Genomic DNA, 19,829 nt, shown 5'->3' with positions numbered 1-19,829 from the left:
AAAGGTTTATCAGTTTTACTGACCTTAACGAACCAAGCTTTCATCCCACAGATATTCTCAATTGATTTTTGTTTTCCATTTCAATCTAAATTATTTGAATTTTTTTTTTTTTTTTTTTTGCTTCTTTGTGTTTAATTTGCTCTTAAGTTGAGGTCATTGCTTTGAGGGTTTTTTCTTTGGTATATTCTAATACAGGCATTTCATTTATTCAGAATTCGATAACGTGTTTTTATTCTCCTTCAGTTCAAAACTCTTTCTGATTTCACTTTTGAGTCCTTTAATCAATAGACTATATTTGTTTCAAAATATTAGGGATTTTCCAGTTAGCTTTCTGTTACTGATTTCTTATTTAATTCCTTTGTAGCCATAACATAGTTTGCATGATTGGGATCCTTTAAGATATACTGGGACATATTTTATGACCTAAAACAGAGATCAGAAAACTTTTTCTGTAAAGGGTCAGGAAGTAAATATTATAACCTTTGCAGGACAAAAAGCCTGTCAAAAATTTCTTCTGTTTTTCCAAGAAACCTTTCAAAATATGAAAACCATTCTTAGTTCACAGGGCAATATAAAACCAGGCTAGATTTGGCAGTAGGGCAATAGTTTGCTGACCCCTGGCCTAGAATATGCTCACTCTGGGTAAACGTTTCATGTATACTTGAAAGGAAATGTGTATTCTGTTATTTTAAGTGAAATGTTCTAGGAAGTCAATTAGGTAATATTGCTGGATAATGTTATTTAAGTTTATTACATCCTTGCTAGGCTTCAACTTTTTCAAGCAATTATTAAAAGAGGCGTACTGAAATCTCTGACTATAATCATAGATTTTTCTTTTTCTCCTTACAGTACAGTCAGTTTTTGCTTCATATATTGTGAAACTACTGTTATGTGGGGCATAAACATTTAGGATTGTTATGTATTCCTGATTAACTGGCCCATTTATTATCATGAAATGACCTTCATTATCTCGTAATATTTTTCACTTTGAAATCTTACTTTTTTCACTATGTTAATCTAGCCACACCAGTTTTCTTTTGACTAATGTCAGCATCAGCATGGAATTTTCCATCCTTTCATTCTTAACATTGTTGTGGCTTGTATATAAAGTGTTTTGCTTTTATCCAATCTGATATTCTCTGCCTTTTAATGAGGATTTTTAGATCATTTACATTTAATGTGATTATTGGTATGATTAGATTTGTCTATCTCTTGCTGTTTTCTGTTTGTTCTAGTTATCCTATGTTCCATTTGTTTATTGTTCCTTTTTTCCTTTTTCTGCCTTTTTTTAGATTGAATTTTTTATGGATCCATTTTTTCTCATTTGTTGGCTTACTATCTAATATTGTTTTTTTTTTATTCTACTGGTTGTTTTAGGGTTTATAGTCTGTATATATAACTTATCAGTCTACTTCCAAGTGATATTACACTACTATATGTACAGCAAATATCATACTTTTATTTTTCCCTTCCTGGACTTTATGCTATTGTTTTCATATATTTTACCTTGTGCATGTTGTAACCCCCATAATATATTGATATTACTTTTTTTAAACAGTTGATTATCTTAAAAGAGAAGTAAATAGAAAAAAATCTTACATAGTTACCTTTTCCAGCGCTCATCATCCCTTTGTGTAAATCTGTATTTCCACCTGGTATCATTTGCCTTCTGTCTGAAGGACTTCTTTAACTTTTCTTGTAGTGTAGTCTGTTGAAATTTCACTCTGTGAATTTTCAGTTTCTGTAACACTCTCAGTTTCAATGTGGGTAAGCATTAATTAATCAATTCCCTGCCATATACCACTATAAATAGCGTTGGCTACACTGTAGGAGAAAGAACTGAAAAGGAATGTATTGTACAACCATGAAATAGCCTAGAACCTTGCCTGTACAAGTCCTTTTAGGCAATGGGAACTTTCAGTATTTCAGGGTGTTAAAAGCTGAATAAACTTGGATCATCTTCTAAAATATCGATTTTACTCAGATTTTGAAAAAAATTATAAGCATTTTATTTATATTAACCATAGGACTATTATGGTATATAATGCACTTTCATTTTAAATTAAAGACAAAATGCAAAACTAAAGAAAATTCTATCTTGGGACCCAGATTTGGGGGCAGTTATTCACTCTCCTCTGCTATTAACCAAACTTTTGTGGAGAAGTCTGAGGAGCAGTGGCTTTGATGATTATTCATGATTTTTTAAAACCTTTCCTAAAATTGGATCTGTCGACAAATGTAGGTTATCCATAGAGATTTTTATTTAATTTGAATATGTATTTCTAAATTGACCACTATATCCTGTTATTCAGCTCATGAATCATTTCTTATTGTACTCATAAAAAGTGTACTTGATTCCAAGTTTTTAAAACACCCATCACTATTCCCATGAAGAAGGACTTTTACTTACCACTTCTCACTTTGGCTGGTCAGTGGGCCTGCATCAGTCAGAACCTGCAACATTGTCCAATTTTCTGATTCCAGTCCAGGATAGAGTAAGAATGCATATAAACAAGCCTGTTAGAAATAGGCCTAAAATAAAGACAGAAAAAGTGTTAGTCGCTCAGTCATGCCTGACTCTTTGCATCCCCATGGACTGTAGCCCACCAGGCTCCTCAGTCCATGAAATTCTCCAGGCAAGAATACTGGAGTGGATAGTCATTCCCATCTCCAGGGGATCTTCCCAATTCAGGGATTGAACCCCAGTCTCCTGTATTGCAGGCAGATTCTTTACCATCTGAGCCACCAGGGAAGCCCAAAAATAAAAAGGCTTCTTGTGAAGACCTACCAGAAAATCCAGTTCTAAGACTGCACCCTAAGGAAATAAGTCAAAAATTTAATTATTTTATTGTTCCTTTTACCAGTAGAGAAAAATTGGCAGGAATCAATAAAAAGACTCCCAAATAAGAAACTGCTTATTTTACAACCTAATATTCTATAGTAGAATACTTATTCAGTCATTAAAGTATATTATAGTTGAATACCTTTTGCTCAGAAATACATATGAGCAACAAACAGGCGTGGAAATTTACTCACTCCATTTACTCCCTTAACACCTGCTTTCTTACCTTATTTTAACCTCAGTTCTCAACTATTCCATTTTCCTTCAAACCACAATCTTTCACATACCTTCACGTCATTTCCTATCCAGCCTAGATTCCCAGGCTCATCAATCTCTCCTGCTTATAACCTTGCTCCCTCTCCCATTCCTTATAGCATGTATTATACTTTTACTTAAACTCACCTATGCATTTATCTTTTATGTTTCCTTTATCAGAAAAAAAAAAAAATCAAAAGTATCAGCCATGAATCTCCATTTCAGTCCCACAATTTAAGTTATACATGTAACCATCTTCGCCTCCTCTCTAATCTCAGAGGAAGAAGTATCCTTCCTTTTCTTTTCCAGCTCAGTTCCTCTACTTACACCGCTGATCCTGTATCAGTATTGAATATCTCTTAAGGTCTTGCTTTACCTTTATCCCTCCTTTTTTTAAAAAATCCCTTCTCTTTTTAATCTCTCCTTTCTGCTGTCTCTCCCCCACATTTTATGTTAAACTCTTTTCACTGTAGAATCTCCTCTATCTTTTAACTTCCTCCCTACAGCTACCATTCTTTAATTCTGTTTTGAATAAGAGATGAAAAGTTTTGGAAATTACGTGGCAGTCCAGTGGTTAGGACTCAGCGCTTTCACTGCTGGATCCCTGGGTTTGATCGCTGCTCAGGGAACTAAGATTCCTCAAGCTGCATGGCGTGACCAAAAAAAAGAAAGAGAGCTGAGGAGACTTGGAATAATATAAATTTAATATAACCTCTCAATTTCAATATACTTTTCAACTCAACACAAACAGAATTCTGCTACCATCAGTACAACTGAACGTGCACTGCAAACATTCTGGCAAACAATGCTAATAACAAAACTGCCATCATGTTTTTCTATTTATTCCACTCGTGTTTACTGTCTGACCCTCCTGACTTCTTTCCTTCTGAATCTTCTCTCCCATCGGCTTCTCAAGCACAGCTCGGTTGGTGCTCCCTTCCCTTCCTCTGTTATTTCTTATCGGTTCTTTATCTTCCTCCTCCTAATTGCCCATTTACTAATGCTGGTTCTCATTTCCTCTCCATATATTCCATCTCTATGAGCAGTGGCATCCCCACTGTTAGTTAGATTTTAACTAACACCTATTTAATGATATCTGCCTTCAGCCCAGGCCTTTCTCCTCAGCCTCAGACACACAGATGCTGAGCTCCCTCATAAACTTCTCCACATGGACACCCCACTGGCACTTAATCTTCCATATTCAGTATGGCTTCACTGAGTTTCTCATTCCCCCCACCTTTCCTAGTTTTCCATTTCACACTTTTACACATACATACATACATACATAGACGCCCCATTCCTCCTCCATTTGTCTCTATTCCAGTAAAACTGTACTGCACAGCCAAACTGGGGACTAGGGAGTCATTCAAGACTCTTATCTCTATTCCAGGCGTAACATCCCAGGGCAAAATCTCATTATTTCCCCCCATGGCTATAAAACTACACAAAAATACTTCCATTTATTTAAAAAATAAAATAAAAGCACATTTTCAAACACTCCCTCTAGTATTTACACTGTGAAACAACAATGATGTTCTTACTAGCAAACCATGAAGGTTTTCTGTTGTTACTTAGTCACTAAGCCGTATCCAACTCTTTACGACCCCGTGGACTGTAGTCCGCCAGGCTCCTCTGTCCATGGGATTTCCCAGGCAAGAACACTGGAGTAGGTTGCCATTTCTTTCTCCAGGGGATCTTCCCAACCCAAGAATCAAATCCAGGTCTCCTACATTGGCAGGCAGATTCTTTACCACTGAGTCATCAGGGAAGCCCTATGAATGTTTATATAGAAACATATATAGCTTGCACTACTTCCAGATACTACAAGCCTTGTTAATACCCCTGTACCTAATGGTGGTTAGCACACAGCAGTTATTGCTTAACTCTCTGTTCATTTTTGAATAAAGTAAATGTGACATATTTGAAATTATCTATAGTAATGATTAAGCTGCATTTTACACAGTTCAATAAATGACAGGACTCACATACTATTTTATAATTAGGGAAGAAATGTTCAAAAGTAAGTTTGCAGATCCACTTTTAAGGGCAAATAAAAGTTATACATAAAGTATCTTTACATCAAGTAATTTAGAAGAAGCCTTGAACTTTATTATAATTAACAACTAAAGCAAAGAAGAACTAAAGAGCCTCTTGATGAAAGTGAAAGAGGAGAGTGAAAAAGCAGGCTTAAAACTCAACATTCAGGAAACTAAGATCATGGCATCCAGTCCCATCACTTCATGGCAAACAGATGGGGAAATAACGGAAACAGTGAGAGACTTTATTTTTTTGGGCTCCAAAATCACTGCAGATGGTAACTGCAGCCATGAAATTAAAAGACACTTGCTCCTTGGAAGAAAAGCTATGACCAACCTAGACAGCATATTGAAAAGGAGAGACATTACTTTGCCGACAAAGGTCCATCCAATCAAAGCTATGGTTTTTCCAGTAGTCATGTATGGATGTGAGAGTTGGACTATAAAGAAAGCTGAGTGCCAAAGAATTGATGCTTTTGAACTGTGGTGTTGGGGAAGACTCTTGAGAGTCCCTTGGACTGCAAAGAGATCCAACCAGTACATCCTAAAAGCAATCAGTCCTGAATATTCACTGGAAGGACTGATGCTGAAGCTAAAGCTCCAATTCTTTGGCCACCTGATGTGAAGAACTAGCTCATTTGAAAAGACCGTGATGCTGGGAAAGATTGAAGGCAGGAGGAGAAGGGGACAACAGAGGGTGAGATGGTTGGATGGCATCACCGACTCGATGGACATGAGTTTGAGCAAGCTCTGGGAATTGGTGATGGACAGGGAGGCCTGGTGTGCTGCAGTCCATGGGGTCGCAAGGAGTCAAACACAACTTGAGTAACTGAACTGAAACTGATATGTGCTAACATTTTTCACATCTAAGGATTAAACTTTGGGAATCTCAATTTTATATAATAGGAAAGGAAACTGAGTGTAAGTAGAGATAGTGTAAGGACCATTAGATTTAGCTACATGCTATAAGAATTTCTTGTCAGGAAAAGGTTTCCTATCTACTATACTCTATCAGTGGTTTTGCAGTTTATTAGAAGTACTGCAGTTAAGTCACACCAGTTTTGGGTTGTTTTGCCAACAGCATAAACATCTAATTGTAAAAACCCCGTGTTTATAAAAGTACATTCTCCAAAAGGGAAAAAAAATTCTTTGGTTAAGTATATGTGTGCTGCCTCTCTACATGAACAATGAATTGAATTTAATCTTCTGTTTCACTTCAAACATTATTTTTCTTTAAGGGTTTCTTTAAAATTAGCTATGTGGTCTACATATACCATCTAAGTTCACTGGGTCAAAAGTTAACAGTATGGGGTCATCAAGTAAATTAAATGTTAACAGCAAAAATTAAAGGACTTAAATTAAAAACATAGGGCCTAATCCTACGATGAAGAAAAGTAAGGGAAAAGTGTTCCCATAAGAGCTATAAACTGTTCACCTATTTAAAATAAATTACTTCTTCAGAGCTGCCTTAAAAAGTTAATTTGTTTAAAACACATAAGCATTTCTTTGCCAAAAGAGAACGTGAGGTATTTTATTCTCCTTATTTCCCTATGTATTTCTTCTATAAGAAATAATTTTTTACATATTAATAATAGAAATGTAGCATGAAGCCGAACTGGTCACATGGCCTCAAGTCATATCTCCTAGAGCCCAGAGAGTTCCAATTTGACTTCTGTTTACTAGAAATGAGTAAGAAATGAATGTCAGTAGATTCTTTTCCTCCTCACCTTCTAAGAAAAGGTTCTTTCTAAGTCAAGAAAGCCTCTGAGAAAGCCATTAAATGTTTTTTACTCATCGTAAAGTTTGTTTATCGTGTGTTCCTACTCAGTCGTGTCTGACACTTTGCAACCCCGTGGACTGTAGCCCACCAGGTCCCTCTGTCCATGGGACTTTCCAGACAAGAACACTGAAGTGGGTGGCTGTTTCCTCCTCCAGGGGATCTTCCTGACCCAGGGATCGAACCCACATCTCCTGTGTCCCGTACAGTTTTTTTTTACCACTTCACTCAATGTGAAGTTTGTTTATTATGAAATCTCTTCAATTTTCCTTTGACACAGTCAAGAATATATCCATTTTTATTATTTACCAGTCTTTTATATTATTTAAATTGTTCCTTAAATACACACATTTTAATGGCTAGACAAAAAGTTAACCGACGCCTGTGTATTTCAGGCCATATATGGTACATGATCTACCATTTGGGGTGTCACTTTTTGAGATGGGCTCTGTTAAACTGGAGAATAACCAGAAAAGGGAACCAAGAGTATGAAGTGTTTAAAATCATAAGCCACTAAAGAAACTATGGATATTTGGAGAGTAGAGGTTCAGTTGTCCTCATGGTTGAAAATACTAATGGTCATACTTAAAGGGTTATCACATATAGATGGGAATGAATTTGTTCTCAGCAGCTCCAGGGGGCAATTACAAACAGGTGTGCTTTAACTAATAAATTCTATGATTCCAAACATGAATAGGCTAACTTTCCTTTACTAAGAAAATTTAAATTATTTTAAAACAATATTTCAGAACACTATATTTAATATATCATCTAAGGTCAACACTTTCACACTAATTATTTAGAAGGTAGATAACTGAAACAAATGGGTTTATCCCTTTCCAAGTATCCTTATTGTAATGGGTTGGGAGCAGGGTAATTCATACTTCTTTAGTAACTATTACCATTAATAACTGTAAATGAATTTTAATTCAGTCCTACAATCTGTGGCCAAGAATACAGAAGCAAAACAATTTCTCATGTAGGGAAAAATCCTAACAGAATCAGAGTCGAAAATATGTATGCATCTGTCCTAAGCCACTTTCAGAAACTAGTGCTCAAAACCATGCAAAGCAAATTTCCCCAAACAGAAGTATATCTCCTGATCCATGTGTAAATTTTCTCCCATATAACTAACATGGATATACCATAAAAACAAACTACTCTAAAAGAAGCTACTCGAAAAGTAGTTTCTTTTTTTTTTTTTTTTTGCCTTTGATGACTTTTAAAGGGTCCTCCCAAAATATTTATGTATAATAAAGTACTTATAAACTGATACCTAATTAACTAAAGCATATACTTATGAACCATTTAAGTTCCTTCTGAGGAGGATTGTATCATTGTTTTATCAATTTAGTTACGAGGAAAGACTATCAAAGTTACTTCACAGAACAAAGATATTATCAATATCTGAAATAAAAGACACACTTGTACTTTAAAAAGGGAATGTAAATGGGTGAATATGTGGGAAGAACTCATCACATTACCAACAAATTTCAGTGAATGTTGTACAGGTTTATGACTGGAGAACTAGATGCTGTATCTAATGAAACAGCTGTTGTCCATCTTGAGGTCTGACACTTCACAGACCTAAAAAAAGACAAAGAGTACTTTCAATGAATTCGTTAAACAAAGCACAAAAAATTACCTAGATTTGATATTTTTACCAACGTATACAATATTTTTATCAATATATGTGTATATACAAATATATATACACTCATCTGACTAAAGGCTTAATTTAAAATTTCCAGGTAAATATTAAACTTGAAAAATTAAAAGCTCATAGTAGAAACTAAATAGCCATGGATAGATATATGACAACAGATAAGAAACACCTTCAAACCAGCCATTACTCTTAAGTCTTATTCTTTTTTCTTTTTTTATGAACTTTTTATTTTGTATTGAAGTACAGCCAGTTAACGACACTGTGACAGTTTCGAGTGAACAGTGAAGGGACTCAGCCCTACAGATGCATGTATCCATTCTCCCCCACTGCCCCCCATCCAGGCTGCCACATAACACTGAGCCGAGTTCCACGTGCTATACAATAAACCTGAATTCTTTTTGCCTTATTATAATTCTTCTAGTTTACTAGTTATAATATTCCTAACATTTTTTTAGGGGAAAAATCCTAAGCATAGGTATTTTCAGCACAATGTTTTAAATATATGATAATCAAGTACAAAACAGTCTTAAAACAGAACACTTTTTCCATAAAAGATAATCAAAAAACATCAATTTATTTCAATTAGAAAACAGCCTCCAGGATGGACATGTGCACACTACTATATTTCAAATGGATGACCAATGACAACCCACTGTATAGCACAGGGAACTCGACTCAACTCTGCTGTGTTTATGGCAGCCTGGATGGGAGGGGAGTTTGGGGAAGGATGGATCGTGTATGGCTGAGTCCCTTCACTGCTCACCTGAACTATCACAGCACTGTTAATTGGCTATACCTCAATACAAAATAAAAGGTTAAAAAGTAAATTTTAAAAAACAGCTTTTAACAATCAATATAGAACAAATATTTAACATTTTATATTCTTACCATTTTAATTTACAGATTATAAGAACACACAGAACATAATAAGACAGTAAAAAAAAGGTAATTCTCAAATTTGTTCAGGTGGCAGAATAACTGGTGCTAAGTACCATTCATTCCCATTAAATCTTTATTAGGAGATACAAGAGACCTGGGTTCGATCCCTGGGTCAGGAAGATCCCCTAGAGTTGGAAATAGCAACCCACTCCAGTATTCCTGCCTGAAAAAATCCATGGACAGAGAAGCCTGGCGGGCTACAATCCATGGGTTTGCAAAGAATTGGACACAACTGAGTGAGTAAGCAGAACTGTGCTGAAGACACAGAACAAAGACAGAGTCTAGGCTGTTATGAAATTCTCAAAACCAGGAATTACATCTCTATGTATGCATATTCACTACCACAGCCACATATCAACACATACGTAAAGTCACTGTTTACATATATTATTCAATATTTTCCTACTGCCGCTTTAACAATTACCATAAATTTAGTGGCTTAAAACAACAGAAATGTATTATTTTACAGTTCCAGAAGTCAGAAGTCCCAAATGGGTCTCAATGGGCTAAAATCAAGGTGTAGACAGAGCCTCTAAGGAAGAACTTGGAGCCTTTCTGGAGCCTCTAAGGAAGAATCTGTTTTCTTGGCTTTTCCAGCTTCTAAAGGTTGCCTTCATCTCTTGGCTTGCAGCCTACTTCTATCTTCAAAGCCAGCAATGGCTGGTTGAGTCTTTCTCCCATCTCAACACCCTGACACTGACTATACTGCTTCCCTCTTCCACATCTGGAAAAACTGTGAAATTATATTGGGTCTACTCGGATCATTCAGGATAATCTATTTTTAGGTCATATGAGTAGCAACCTTAATTCTGTCTGCAACTTGAATACCCCTTGCCACATAATAACATATTCACAGATTCTAGGGATTAAGATGTGAACTTCTTTTGGAGAACCACTATCCTGCCAACCATATAAATGAACCATTTTCCTCTGCTTATCTTCAGGAACTCCACCGACCATTATCTAACCCTAATAAAATTACATGCAAACAGTTCACATGTGCACACAATTCCAGAGACAGGGGGGCCTGCAATTATCAACAAATTCTGAACGTTTAAGAATCACTAGACTAGCTCATGGAATATCCATATTCCACAGAAGGATCGTTTGATAGTATCAACAATGCCAAATTTTAGACTGGCTTTTTAATGTGTATATTTTTAGCTTTGATCAGAAAACCTTGATATGGGTTGAAAGTTTTGTATTTCCCCTCTATGTATTTTTTAAAAGTAGTCCTAATCATCCTAATTATACCTCTACATCTTGCTCTTATAAACAGTTTTCCAGTTGGTATGCATCATTTTGTGATGCTGCTAATAGTAAATCCAGTGAGTTTTCCACAATTTACTTAATAATCTTACTACTATTGGACATTCCAACCCAGTCCCCCCTTTCTGCTACTTAGTACTGTATTTAATATTCTGGGCATCTTTCCTGTATAGATCTTTTCCCGTGGTTCAGATTTATTTCATCTAGACTAGATTCCTGAAATTGGAATTTCTGGCAGAAAAGATGAATATTTCTATCACCCTTTTTATTATTGCTAAATTACTTTTCAAAAGGCCTGCTTTAACTTACATTGCCACCAGCCTTTCCTAACTCATACCATCAATGTGAGGGGTTTTTTTAAATGGCTTTTGTGCACTGAAAAGAATATTCAGAGGTCATTTAAATTCTTATCAAAGTTATGAACTAAAAAACTTAGTTCTTCCTTGACTTTTAAATTCAACTTGAAGCTCTGGTTAGTCTTTGTAAATTTTACCAGCAATCACTTTCAAGGAGGCTTTTAAAGGTCTCTTAAATATTTAGCTTTTAGAATTTTATAACTTCTATAACTTATGCTTTCCTTAAGTACTTAAAGTTGGATTAATAAACAAAACCTCTCCAAGAACTTATTTAAAAAAGAAAAACAAGAAAAACCTGTATTTGTTTTTCTTCTTTCGCTGTGTATTTGTTAAAGGGTTAATAAGAGGTCTATAAGAAAAACAGAAGTTAACAAATCTTATAGACCTCTTATTAACCCTTTATCTGCTTTATATGTTAAAAAATATTTTTTGATTTGTCATGTGTCTTTACCATTTATAGCAAAATTTATCCCGTGTATATACATTTTTTTGTGTAGCTAACAATGTTCTCCAAGATTCTGTGTTGAACCTTAATCATTCTACATACCTCCTGCAGTGATCTCATTCAATCCCACAGTTTAAACCAACGTCTACAACTACAATTAGTCAAGTTGTATTAAATAGATAAAATTCTAGTAAATCTATAGATAACAGCGCACACCAGAACTTCCCCTAAAGTTCCAGACTTCCAAATCAAAACACCAATCCTAATATCCAGTTATCTCTCCAGAGGATGGGAGGATTGTACTTAACCCAAAGGCATATAAAAATCAACATTTCACATCAAAATCCATCAAACCTGTTCTGTGTTTCCCTGTCTCAGGAAATGGTACACCAGAAACCAAGGAGTCCTACTACATGCTTCCTTCTCTTTCTTCTCCATATACAAAGACTCCTAAACCTCTTTAGTCTTAGCTTCAACTTTCTCCATCCTAGCTTACTCTGCTTTAACCGTATGGGCACTGAATTTACTGGTCCTTTGGCACAGGACATGAACATGTGCTCCTCTCTTGCCTAGAGTGGCCTTCTATCTTTTTGACCTACCTAATTCCTAAGTCTCAGTTTAACTGTCCCTCCTTGGAAAGTGTTAATTGCTCAGTTGTGTCTGACTCTTTGCAACCCCATGGACTGTAGCCCACCAGGCTTCTCTGTCCGTGGAATTCTCCAGGCAAGAATACTGGAGTGGGTTGCCATTCCCCTCTCCAGGGGATCTTCCTGACCCAGGGATCGAACCCCAGTCTCCTGCATTGCAGGCAGATTCTTAACCATCTGAGTCACTAGGGAACCACCCCACCGCCCTTAGAAAGGCCTTAGAAAAGCCTTATTTAAATCTCCAGTGGTAAGTCCCCATTGTGTATGCTTTCATAGCATCCTGTACTTATCACAATGGTAATTTGTATGATTATTAACTTAATCCTCATTTCTCTTAGTAGACTACACCACAGAGAGAGGAACTGTGGCTGTTTTTCTCACCCCTAGATGCTCAGGACCTTAAACAATACATAACAGTGTTAAGTCGCTCAGTCGTGTCCAACTCGTTGTGACCCCATGGACTCTTGCCCACCGGGCTCCTCTGTTCATGGGATTCTGCAGGCAAGAACACTGGAGTGGGTGGTCATTCCCTTCTCTGAGGGATCTTCATGACCCAGGGATCAAACCCGGGTCTCCTGCACTGCAGGTGGAATCTTTACTGACTGAGCCACCAAGGAAGCCATTTCCTTCTCCACATAACACAGAGTAGATGCTAAACAGTCACCTGTAAATAGTTACACATTAAAACTGAAGAAGTAAATTCAATTTTGTTTATACTTCATTTCACCATCATTTCTAATCTGCGCTCCAAGTATTTTTTATCTCTTGCCTGGATACTATTGATACCATAGCCTCTGCAGGACTTTCTATCACTGCTCTTATACTTTCTAATCTGTTCTCCAGTACCCTTGTTAAAGTGAATCTCTAAAATATAAATCTGATATTACTCATTGGTTTCAGATTTTTCAATTGCATCAATATAAAAGTGACATGTAAGGCCCTTCATGGTTAAACCTCTATCCACTTGATCAGGCTAATTTCCCAACTCCTCCAAAGGCGTCTAGACCACAAATCACACAAACTACCTGAATCTTCTTGACCTTGCCAGGTTCCTTCTGACTCTTGTTTTCTTAACATTCCAATGATTCTGCTCAAAATGCTTTGAAAGGCCTATTTCTGCTCTCTCTCTTACACCGGGACAATTCCAATCGTTTAAGTCTTCACCAAGAAGATACCCTTCAAGACACAGCTCTATCACCACCTCCTAGAAAGCTTTCCTGAGCCACCTATTCCTAACCTGGGTAAAATGTTCTTCTTGTATACTTCAAATTATAATTTTAAAGAATGTATCTTTCCTCTATTGGATTTTCATCTCCTTGCTAACAGGGATTACATATTTCTCATCTCTATATATCCTGTTCACACGTTTGACTAATCTGTGTGCCACTACATATCAAACTCATCAAAACATAGCTCCTTTTGAGAACCAGTATCCTCCCTTCTGAGAAATCATCTAATAAATAAAAAAGAAAGTCAATTAGAAAAGCATAAAAATATTCACTTCAAGATTATTTATAATAACTAAAAATTAGAGACAACCTAGATATCCATCAACAGAGGAATGGTAGAATCTACTAAATGATAATGTAGCAGAGAAATTCAGAATGAGATTGTAAAACTAACATAGTAACTCATATGCTTCTTACATGTTAAGTGGAAAAAGACAAAACTAGTTCACATTGTGACCTTATAAAACTATACGTACAGACATTTATTAAGGGAACATGAAAATTGCATGAGTTGTTAATATGAATTGTGATCTGACTTTATTCAGAACTTTATAAATTGCTATATCTTCTCAATTATAGTTATAACAAAGATAATTTAAAATTAAACCCATGTTATTAACAGATACATATATTAGTATATATTTCCTAACTCTGTCTCCTAAAAGGTCCAAGAAGCAGCAATGAATCTAACCTTGGTCTCTAATACGATTTGCATTAAGAGGAAACAGTGTTCTTTAAAGAAAAAGCTAACTCCAGGGCTAGGGCAGGAGCTAGACTTGAAACATCTTACTATACCAGAAAGCAAGTAAGTATTCCCAGAAAATGATGTAGGCACATCACAAAGGTATAGGACCCAGATTAAAGGTGCTCCCACTAGCTGAATCTAGGACAATTCAAACACCCAAACTAATCAAATACAGGCTTTAAAATAGAGGTGAAAGGTCATGATGTGTGTAACTTACCTTGAAATGGTTCAGAAAAAAATATACAAAATATACACATACAAATATAGATAGAACACAAGTAAACAAAATACAGAAGTGGAAAAACACAGGAATTCATAAGTTAATTGCAGATAAATAAACAGAGGAGAAGAAAGGGCCCTCTGTTTGCAGTAGAATGCTGTGGACTGACTGGTCAATATCAAAGGACTTAATAGATTTGTTGAATCATGTTACAACCATCATTGTAAAACTGTATTGGCAGTAACATATCCTAAATTTAAATGGGAACTTTGATGAGTAGGATGTATCTTTAGGTATTTCCCCACAGATTGCTTATTTGCCAGGAAGGAAAAAAAAAAAAAAAACCCAGTTAACCATACATTGGAAAATTCTGGCCACATAAAGACCAGATAATCAAAATGAACATCATCAGTGAGAGACATACAGCTATCACATGCTTCCAGAAGTGGTACTCAGAAGGACACAATATCACTCACCTGTGCCATCGTCTAGTTAAGAATGCAAAACCTCAATTTAACTTAATGAGGATGCATCAGACAAAAACAAAATAAGGAATGTTCTCTCTAAAAGGAGGGTGGAGGGAGAAACTATATTCTTTAAGAATGCCAAAGTCATAAAAGATAAAGAAAGGCTGTGAAAGTGTTCCAGTAAAAGAAGCTAGAATCAAGACCCACTAAATGTAGTACCTGACCCCAGACTGGCTCCTATATTGAAGAGGGAAGTGCTACAAGGACCAACCTACAAAACGCCTATATCAATGGTAGATTGAAGTATTTTTTCAATGTAAATTTATGAAGTTGATAGGAAATACACACAAGTATTTAAGGATCAAGAGCCAAGATGTATGTAACTTAACCTCAAATGGTTCAGAAAAAAATTGCATATAAAGAAACATATATATTTGCAAAAGAGCAAGTAAATGATACCAGTGTTCTCTGAACTATTTCTATTTTTGCAACTTTTTGTAAATTTGAAACTATTTCCAAGTAAAACAAGTTTTTTAAAAAAAATTAAGTCCACCTCAGAAAAACAAGACCAACAGGAAAATAAAAGCTATTTATGTAGCTTTTACATCTGTGCAATTTGCATCTATGCAAACTGTTTTTAAAACATTCACCAGTGTATACTGAGTTTTCAGGTTACTGTTCACAGTGTTTTCTTAAGAGGCTTCATTCTTCCTTAAAAGATGAACAGACCTGTAACTTTCACAGTTTATCTAAATAAGCTAATATGTTGAAGCCAACATTCCATTAGTTGCAGCTTACTCTTAAGAAACTGCAGGAGGGGAAAAAAAGGCATCGAAATTACAAGACCTCTGCTCCCCACACTACCCATATTTACCATTCATTTGCCGGTGATTGCATGGCAGTTTCCAAAGTAAAACCTCAAATTTTAAATTATGACTTCAGTTTTACTCTTATGACAAGTCAAAAAGAGTATGCAGAGAAACAAACTTAGGTGGGTGAAAAGGGGTGGGAGTAGGGTGACTAACTCTTCACTGTTATTGAAGATGAAAGAAAGCTGAAAACTTCTGCCCCAATTGAGTCCCTAAATAATTGAGTTCTTTCTTCTCATCAAGTGTATCACTGTGTGAAGTATTAAAGTTCAAGGAAGGTGTTTTTACTAGTTTTTTTACCTGTGAATCTGAAGATCTGAAGTAAAAGTGCTTTTTTTTCCTTTGCTTTCAAGTTCAGTTCGGGAATTTGCACCCCCTTGTGGTCAAATACAAAATTCTTCATTTTCAAAACCATTTTTTTTTCCAGTTGGGTTTTTTTGTTCAGGCATAAGAACCGGGTAACTTGACTTTGTTTTCTCCCATGTTAGTGAATCAAGACACTTTAATGAAGGATTTTAAAATCCTTTTTTGTTAAATAGGATCTGAAACAAACAGGACTTAATTCTAAAAGTGACCTCTATATAAACTTTAGTCTGTGCAAAATGGAGACAGTAATTACACCTACCTCAGGAGTTATTATGAAGATTCATGGAAAAAATGGATATACATGCTTAGCTGACATACAGTACCTAGTATGTACTCAATAAATGTTATTATTTATTAATATCAGCACTTTGGAATTCTGACAGAATAAATCTTACAAGTGAATGGACTGGATAAAAATTTTACTAATTCATGATATTCTAATACAGTCTTGCAAATAAGTTCTGCCAAATATACCACTTATCAAGACTGCAGCTAACTGATTCTCTCCACAGGTATATTGTTAAATTACAAACAATATGTGTTCATCTCTAGATGATAGAAATTTGGATGGTTTTTATACTTTTGAGTGGCCTGAGTTTTCCCCTTTTCTCCCTTTAATAATTAGAGCAGTAAAACTACCCATTTTCATAGGTTACTCTTATGAAATGGCAAACAAAATTAACATCTTTATTCATCTGACAGAAATTATCACTCCATTTGGCAAAAATAATTTGCCTGTGATTTATCATTTTAAGAGGCTCTTGAACACAAATGCTAATTCTTAATGGCCCTAACTGTAATCTGGTCTTTAAAAAACCTCTAAAGAAACCATCTTCAAAGATTAGTGTTAATGACTGACCCACAAGAATAGCTAACATTTACTAACATACCATGCACTGTTCAGATATCTTTAATATATTAGCTCATTCACATCCTTAAAACAACTGGATGAAGTACTAACATTAATCATGTTACAAAAGATCAAACTGAAAAAAAAGTAACTCTTGTAGGGTCACAAAGCTAGTAAATAACAGATGAGCTCCAACCCAAGCAGTTTGGTTCCAGAGTTTATTCACTTAACCAGTGCACAAAAAGTACCATAGAGATGTAAGTCACATACTTACTTGCTGATACTACTTGATGATGTCAAATTATCAAATTATTAAAATCCATTTCTCTTCTGATTGTACCTCAGTAACACAAACCATTGAAGAAGGAAATGGCAACCCACTGCAGTGTTCTTGCCTGGAGAATCCCAGGGACGGGGGAGCCTGGTGGGCTGCCCTCTATGGGGTCGCAGAGAGTCGGACACGACTGAAGCGACTTAGCAGCAGCAGAAGCAGCAACACTGAAGCGACTTAGCAGCAGCAGAAGCAGCAACGCAAACCACGCTACCTTCTCCCATTTCCTTCCTTCTTAGGACTTGAGGCATTTTCACACTAGTCTCATTTAACTCTCGCAATGATGTCTGTCTGTATACTCCAACAGTTATGATTCATCACAAGCTGTTTTACAATAAAAACTAGAAAAAAGTGTAACAATGCCCCAGATATTTAACTGTTGGATTCTTCAGAGAATTCATAATAACTTGGGATCAGGAAAAAAGCAACCAGTTTTAAAATAATCTTAAAATGTAATCATTTAAGATCAAAGGCAGTCTTTTTTTTTTGTAATCTTTTTTTTAACTTTTTTTTTTTATTAGCTGGAGGCGAATTTTTTTTAATCTTAACTAGCCTGGCAACAGGTGAAATAATTCTCTCAAGCAAATGAAGAGTTTTAAAAGGTTTTAAAGAAGGCATTCAATATTGATAGCTTATCATCATTTACCGTCCTATCACAGTGCCCAGTTTTTTTTGACACTGAATAGATCTGCCTAGGTCTTGTGCTTCTATTTAGTAGTTTTAAGACTTTGGGGCGAGTTTCTTAATCTGAGTCTCAGGTATCCTCTTGTGTAAAATAAAGATAACGCCTACTTCACAGAGCTGTTGTGGGCAATAAACATCATTCCGTAAAGCGTTTGGTTAGCACCATGGCAGCCCAGAGTACAGTCAATACAATGTATCTAGTTGTTATTACTTTACCAATGCGTGGCACAATAGAAACCCATCTTTGCTAGATTAAGCTCCCTTACCAGTCATTTTTTTTAATCCCCCTAAGTGATCCCCAAAACTGCCCATAACCCATTCACCTCTCCAAACCCCGGCAGAATGTTTAAGAACGAGAAGACAGTGAGAGACTGATCAAAAGTTGCACAGCAAAGTAGAGAATGACCCGTCCTCCAGAATCTGACAGATGCGGACTCGTTCACGTGCTTGCTACCTGTGCTACCTTAGGGAAATTACTTAAAACTCTTTGGGCCTTGGTTTCCTGGTCTGCAAACGGAGAATAATAGCAGTACCTACCTCATAAAGTTGTTTTGAGGCTTAAGTGCGATAGCTCCCGTGAAGCGTTGACTTAGAGTAAGAGCTCTGCACACAGGCGGGGCTGCTCTAAAGTACACGTGTATCCATACACACGCTCCCAGACACATTCCGTTGTTAGTTCAGACAGTGGCAATAAGCTGTTTCTCTTTTCACCTAAGCTGCACCCCTGTTTGTTTTCCTCAAACAGTAGAATAAATGCCTATCGACTGATAATGTCACCTATGGACCCTCGGGCCCAGAGTCTCCACGGCCCCTCCAGCCCCGCGGCTGAGCCCAGGAGCTGCACGCACGCGCAGGAAAAGAGGTAGGACTACCGCGGCTGAGTAAGCGAAGGGAGAGCGGCGACCACGCGAGGATTCTGCGCATGTTCAGGCGAGGGGTTGGAGTAGGAGTTTGCGCATGAGCAGAAGTGTCGGGAAAGCTAGCGTAGTGGGGGTTAGGAGGCGGTATTGACAGCTGTGGAGGCAGCCCGCGTTCCCGGCATGCCCCGGGGCGGCGGGGTTGGCTCTAACGAATTTGAATGAGGAGCCTCAGCGCTTTCGGCGCCATTTTCGAGTGATGCCTGATCTCATCAATCTAGCGGGAGAGACGGGGTAACCTGTCCGAGACTATAGCGCCTCTAGGACTTGGCCGAAAAATCACTAAAAAAATCCCAAAAATTTATTTAGAGCAAAGGGCACTTGGCGGAGCCTCGTCAGGGTTGGCGCAGCGGGTAAGAGCCTGAAGAAGTAGCAGAGCGGGACTCGGGAGGTGGCAGTGGTGGGACCGGCAGGCGGTGGGGGGTGCAGGGAGTGGGGCAGTGGGTCCGCCTTCATTTTAATCGCAAAAAAAAAAAAGTGCAAGGAGATAGGGTTGGGGGGTAATTGGGTTGTCTGAGTGGGCGGTGGCGGGCGGGATGTGGCGGGAGCGCGGAGAGTCGCGGGCGTGGGGGGAGGGGAGCTGCAGTTTGAGCGGGACGCGGACGCGCTGCGGCTCAGCGGCCGCCGCCCAGCGGATCTGTCAGCGGGACCCCCCGCCCGGGGCCGGGGCCGGGGCGCGCTGGGGGCTCTGCTGGCCGCGGCTCCTTGACAGGAGGCGGGGGACGGGCGCCCCCTCCCCCGCCGTGGGCGAACCGAGCCGTCTTTTATCGCAGTTTCCCCGGCCCGCGGCGGCCGTCTTCCCGTGACAAGAAACTTGAGGTCGGCGGAAAATTGAGGACCCGGCGTAGCGGGTGCCTCCGGTCAGACACGCGGACAGTCCTCCCCGCGGGACCCAGCCGTGTGTATTGTCGTCTCTGAC

The 19,829-nt window shown here is 37.6% G+C and overlaps 1 long non-coding RNA gene across 4 annotated transcripts in view; it reads right to left on the bottom strand.

The window, feature by feature from the left end:
- LOC139036289 (uncharacterized) overlaps positions 1-18,617 on the bottom strand; it is a 61,723-nt gene extending 43,106 nt beyond the window's left edge. For 2 of the 4 annotated variants that reach the window (XR_011489005.1, XR_011489002.1), the window contains exons 1-4: positions 18,531-18,617; positions 8,395-8,497; positions 2,411-2,532; positions 1,608-1,708 (exon numbers count right to left, since the gene is read on the bottom strand). This is a non-coding gene — a long non-coding RNA (uncharacterized lncRNA). Of the gene's footprint in view, positions 1-1,607; positions 1,742-2,410; positions 2,533-8,394; positions 8,498-18,530 lie in introns of all 4 variants that reach the window. The other 2 variants (XR_011489004.1, XR_011489003.1) reach the window with 2 other exon arrangements.
- Between the last annotated feature and the right edge of the window lie 1,212 nt (positions 18,618-19,829).

This window comes from Odocoileus virginianus, chromosome 8 (assembly GCF_023699985.2).
Source record: "Odocoileus virginianus isolate 20LAN1187 ecotype Illinois chromosome 8, Ovbor_1.2, whole genome shotgun sequence".
In the NCBI taxonomy this organism is placed as follows: Eukaryota; Metazoa; Chordata; class Mammalia; order Artiodactyla; family Cervidae; genus Odocoileus; species Odocoileus virginianus.
Note: the sequence above shows the minus strand (reverse complement) of the source record. Positions and strands in the feature narration are given on the sequence as shown.